We start from the raw sequence: 6,097 nt of genomic DNA on the forward strand, positions 1-6,097 counted from the left end.
TGATGTTCAGTGTAAAATGTTATATTTCTGTACTGAGATGTAATATTGAGAGGCTTTATTTTATTTTCTGTCAGAAACATTCAAACTGTTTTAGAAATCAAATAAACTTTTCTTTATGAACTGAAGGCTCTGAGTGACTGGGGGTTTCCGCTCAGGTTGAACATCGACCTCCTGCTGGGTTACAGTAAATGGGTCGAGCTGTTTTCTCTGGATCTGGAGGGACTTCAGGCTCCTGTTCTCACTCTTCCTCTTTATCCTCTTCACAAACCGCAGCAGCAGTGAAGGCCCCGCTTTACCTGCCTGCTGTTTGCCTTTTAAAGAATGCAGACGACTCATTGTTTGCTTGTTTCATGAAGAAGAAACAGGCCAGGGCGGGTGGTGAGGACTGGTCCTTTTTGCACTGATTTTAGAAAACCCAGTCAGACACAGGAAACAAGTCTTCCGTTATGTGGGAACGGTTGCTGACAGTGAACTGACCTCTGAGGGAATCATGGCCACTCATGCATCATGATTAGGTCCAAAAACATGAATGTCGGAGTAGTTTCTGAGGAGGAGCTTCTCCACTCACTCAGAATAAAAAGTGTTCATTACTTTCTTCAAAGTCAGAAGTTTAAATACTCTCCATTAGTATTTGGTACCGTTGCCCTCAAACTGTGTGATTTGGGTCAAACCTTCTGGGTTTCCTTCAACAACTGGAGGAACTGAACCATGCTGGTTGAATGTTTTGCTCTCTCACCTTTTCAGCTCTTACATTTTCAATCAGGACTTTGTGACGGCTGCTCCAAAACATCAACCTTATGGGTAAATAAAAATAAAATACTTGATTTAAACAGTTCCTGGCTCCTGCTATTGTTTTGTTTTTCTGCTCAAACTTTGACAGAAAATATACTAAATAGTGATAGTTTCTTCACCGTTTTTCGATAAAACAAACTTATTAATTTGCAAGTTTACGTTAGATAGAGCAGGATAATGAAAATGAGCATAAAACTCAACCATGATTCTTCCTGTAAACCTCTCCCTGGTTTACAGGAAGCAGCAACACGGAGAGCTGAGACTTCCAGGTGAAACCATGAGTCATGCAGACCAGGCTGCAGGCATCCAGTGAGTGAATAAGAAACCAATCAGCAGAACAGGGCGGGTCTTTGGATCAGTGTTTTTGTTGGGTAGAGCTCATTAGTTTTATTCTTTAAACCTGTATTTAAACAGAAATAATGCTAATTATTTATGATAAATGATCTCTTGCTTCAACATTCCTGTCTGATTGAAACAAAATGCTGTTTCAAAGCAGAGAGGATGTCAGAGTTAACTCTAGAGATATCTCTGACATTCTCTCTGGAAAATCCCCTTGAGTCAGCTCCAGAGATGACTCTAGAGATAACTCGTGGGGATTTTCCACTGAGGGTTAACATCCAGTTTCTGCTGATTTCCAGTAAATAGAAACTGGTTTCAGGTTGGAGGAACTTCACCAGGATTCATGATAAAGATCAAACCTGATGTCTGGCTTTAAAGAAAAGGCCTGTTGAGATATTTGTTTTGCCATTTATTTCTTACATTTAAAGAATAAAAAGTATTATTTACTGTTAAATATGAGAGATGAGTTCATGCATTAATGTTCAACTACAAGAAAATCATCGCTTAGTGATCAGTTTGATGTCATCAATAGATCAATAGGTTCCTCTGCTTTCTGACGAACTAACAGATGATGTTAAACAATAAGTTTAGTTTAGTTATTAAAATAAAACAAAACTGTGTTTACTCTGAGCAACATAAGTTTCACAAATCCAGGGTGAAAGGTCACATGACCAGACGCTGGAGGTCAACGTCGTCACAAACCTGAACAAGAGCAAGTCAGTAAAATACTTTCATAAAACGTATTCTGAGCATATTCCCAGTGTCTTCTCCTGATCTATGGAGATAATCGTCTCCATTCATTTTTTAGTCATGGGAAGCTGCTGCTAGCATAGCACACAGTTAGCGCTATGCTAGTGTCTTTAGCTTTGCTGTTTATTCTGCATGTCCTGCTGTTTATCAGAGACTTTAGATCTTCCTGAACATGATGATGATTCTGATCTCTGCCACTAACACAACCAACATCAAATATAATAATTCATAAAATCATGTTAGGGAGGAACAAGGCTGAACTGCATGCTCTTATTTTGAAACAGGAGTTAGATTTAAAACATCTCCAGATAAAGTTTCTGCTAAAATCATTTCTTGTTTTATTCAGTTAAATCATAAAGTGAGAACAATTATCATCCACTGACTGCATCCAGAGAATATTAAGAGTTTTAATGGAAACATGAAAACATTCAACATTTATTCACATTAAACAACCAGACAGGAGAAAAGCTTTTCTAAAATAACATGCAGTGAAATATTAATGCAGTTTTATATCATCTGCAGAGTGAAATGTTTGGTCTGCAGCCTCACTGTGTTTTCTGATCTCTCAGTTGGAACCTGACATAATGTTGAAACTATTTATTGAGCATATTTTACAGGATGAAAACAACCATAAAACATGACAAAAAAACATAAAGCAGAATAAATAAAGCTCTTTTAACAATGACCAGAGTCCAGACAGATGGAGTAAAGTGTCTTCAGATTATAAAGTACATAAAGAGGCTGTTATGATTATTAAGATGAGAAGCAATAAAAGCATTTGAAATGATCTTTAGATGCCAACGTTTGGAGCTTTGACCTGTTTCTGAACTGACAGAGGATATGTCATAAAGACAATATCAGACCAGATTCATCCAGAAATGTTCCTGTTTCATGACTCTCTGACTATTGCTGTGAGTGATGATCGTTAATGTGTTTGTTAGTGTTGCTAATAAAGCTTCTACATTTTGACTCAGAAATGTGCTGACAGCTGAATCTTTAACAGATTAACAAGAAAAATTCAGAAAGTCCAGATTTTGAAACTCCTCAGTCCATAAAAACGTTGTTGTTCACAGAACCTCGTTGAACACTTTGCTCTTTGTTCTGACACCGATGAGGAAACGAGGTCGGACCGACCCAGTTCTCCTCTGGACCCGTTTAGTTCCTGATCACTGAGACGTCAGGAGGAGAAAACTGCCTGGTTCTGCTGCGGTTCTGCAGCCACACAACGAGCTTCAGTTCATCTGGTGGTTCTGACAGAAGACGTCTGATGCTGTTGATCTCACCAGAACCGACGGAACCCAGGAAAACAGAAACACTACAGTTCAAGACAACAATAAGAGTCAAAACTTTCTCTGTTCAAATCATTGGAGCAGCCAAAGCCAGACTGACAGCAGGAATCGGTCCAGGCGATTTTCACTGGTTCCTCAGCTGTTTGGTTCCTCAGCTGTTTGGTTCCCTGCGGGTCAGAACCAGAACCGAGGCAGCAATAATCAGAACAACGACTAAAGTAACTGCAGCTATCAGTCCAACGTGTCGATTTCTGGATCCAGTGTTTCTGCTGCCGTCTTGGTTCCCTGCAGAACAGAACCAGGTGTTAGTCTGATCCGACTACAGATCATCATCAGAAACCAACTCTCACCTGTAGGAGGGGGCGGAGCTACATGCAGGTAGACGGTGCTGATGAGTTTCATGTTAGCGTTAGCTTCTTCTGCTCCTGTCTGGGCGACTCGACACTCATACGCTCCGGTGTCGTTAACCGTCAGGTTCTTCAGAACCAGAGACACGTTTCCATCCTTCACCGCTCCGTCCAGCAGAGCCACCCGGGTTCTGAAGGACGGGTTCTGGTTCTCCTCATCCAGACACCCGTCTCTGTAGCGAAGAACATAATCTGACTCCAGATCAGATTTCCTCCACTCCACAGCGATGATGTTCCCAGCAGCTCTACAGGGCAGAACCTGCAGGTTCTGACCCGGTTCTGCTGTCACATTCCTCTGATCTGCATAACCAGAGAGGTCAAAGGTCAGCACTGAAGGCCACAGTAAAGCAAGCTGACTTTATAACTGAGGATATTTCTATAGAGTGCCTCCTTTCTTCTTCTTCCCTTCATTTAAACTCTTTCAATCACAGTTTGATTATTTACAACAGGAGAAGAAGAAAACTGATTCTTCCATGTGAAAATGTTAAAGTTTATGATGAAGTAATATTTTCAGCTGAAACATGAATGGTGGAGTTTGAGCAGACAGTAGTGACTGAATGATTTTGGGGGATCAACTTCCTGTTAGTTTTAGACTCAGAAAACATATTGTTCTGTTTGTGAAGCGATTAGTTTCACTCAGCAGATATGTTAGAAACTCAGCCTTTAAGAATGATTTCATGAAAGGAAACAGAGAGGAGGACAATTAATGACTCATGTATTCATTTTAAGCTTTATTAACAGTTCATAAATTAACAGACTCTTCTGAGTCTGAATAGCCTGAGAACTGCAGACTCCTCAGGAGGTGAACTATGAACATGAACTGATTCATTTTGACCTGACTGAACTGAACTAGTTCTGGTTACTGATGAACGGCAGGAGAACCTGCTGGGTTCAGGTCCAGTTTCCTGCTGCCGACCAGAAGCAGGCCGGGTTTATGATCAACTATCTGATCATTGAATGATAAATGATCAATAGGTTTTATTAAATGTGGGACTTTGAGTCCAGGATTGATGTGATGGGAGTTAATAATTGATCTGATGTGTTCAATGGCGGCTTGTTGCTGACATGAGGTGACGTTTATATTTCGAGGCTCATTTTGGCCAAACTGACCAGGACTCGGACCAGGACTCAGACCAGGACTCAGATCAGGACTCAGACCAGGACTCAGACCAGGACTCGGACCAGGACTCAGACCAGGACTCAGACCAGGACTCAGACCAGGACTCAGACCAGGACTTGGACCAGGACTCAGACCAGGACTCGGACCAGGACTCGGTCCAGGACTCGGACCAGGACTCAGACCAGGACTCGGACCAGGACTCGGACCAGGACTCAGACCAGGACTCGGACCAGGATACAGACCAGGACTCGGACCAGGACTCAGACCAGGACTCAGACCAGGACTCAGACCAGGACTCAGACCAGGACTCAGACCAGGACTCAGACCAGGACTTGGACCAGGACTCAGACCAGGACTCAGATCAGGACTCAGAGCAGGACTCAGACCAGGACTCAGACCAGGACTCAGACCAGGACTCAGACCAGGACTTGGACCAGGACTCAGACCAGGACTCGGACCAGGACTCGGTCCAGGACTCGGACCAGGACTCAGACCAGGACTCGGACCAGGATACAGACCAGGACTCGGACCAGGACTCAGACCAGGACTCAGACCAGGACTCAGACCAGGACTCAGACCAGGACTCAGACCAGGACTTGGACCAGGATACAGACCAGGACTCGGACCAGGACTCAGACCAGGACTCAGACCAGGACTTGGACCAGGACTCAGACCAGGACTCGGACCAGGACTCGGTCCAGGACTCGGACCAGGACTCAGACCAGGACTCGGACCAGGATACAGACCAGGACTCGGACCAGGACTCAGACCAGGACTCAGACCAGGACTCAGACCAGGACTCAGACCAGGACTCAGACCAGGACTTGGACCAGGATACAGACCAGGACTCGGACCAGGACTCAGACCAGGACTCAGACCAGGACTTGGACCAGGACTCAGACCAGGACTCGGACCAGGACTCGGTCCAGGACTCGGACCAGGACTCAGACCAGGACTCGGACCAGGACTCAGACCAGGACTCGGACCAGGACTCGGACCAGGACTCAGACCAGGACTTGGACCAGGATACAGACCAGGACTCAGACCAGGACTCAGACCAGGACTCAGACCAGGACTCGGTCCAGGACTCGGTCCAGGACTCGGACCAGGACTCGGATCAGGACTCAGACCAGGACTCAGACCAGGACTCGGTCCAGGACTCAGATCAGGACTCAGATCAGGACTCAGACCAGGAGTCAGACCAGGACTCGGTCCAGGACTCAGACCAGGACTCAGACCAGGACTCAGACCAGGACTTGGACCAGGATACAGACCAGGACTCAGACCAGGACTCAGACCAGGACTCAGACCAGGACTTGGACCAGGATACAGACCAGGACTCGGACCAGGACTCAGACCAGGACTCAGACCAGGACTTGGACCAGGATACAGACCAGGAC

The sequence above is a fragment of the Poeciliopsis prolifica genome, unplaced genomic scaffold (assembly GCF_027474105.1).
Source record: "Poeciliopsis prolifica strain line A6 unplaced genomic scaffold, Auburn_PproV2 SCAFFOLD044, whole genome shotgun sequence".
NCBI lineage: Eukaryota > Metazoa > Chordata > Actinopteri > Cyprinodontiformes > Poeciliidae > Poeciliopsis > Poeciliopsis prolifica.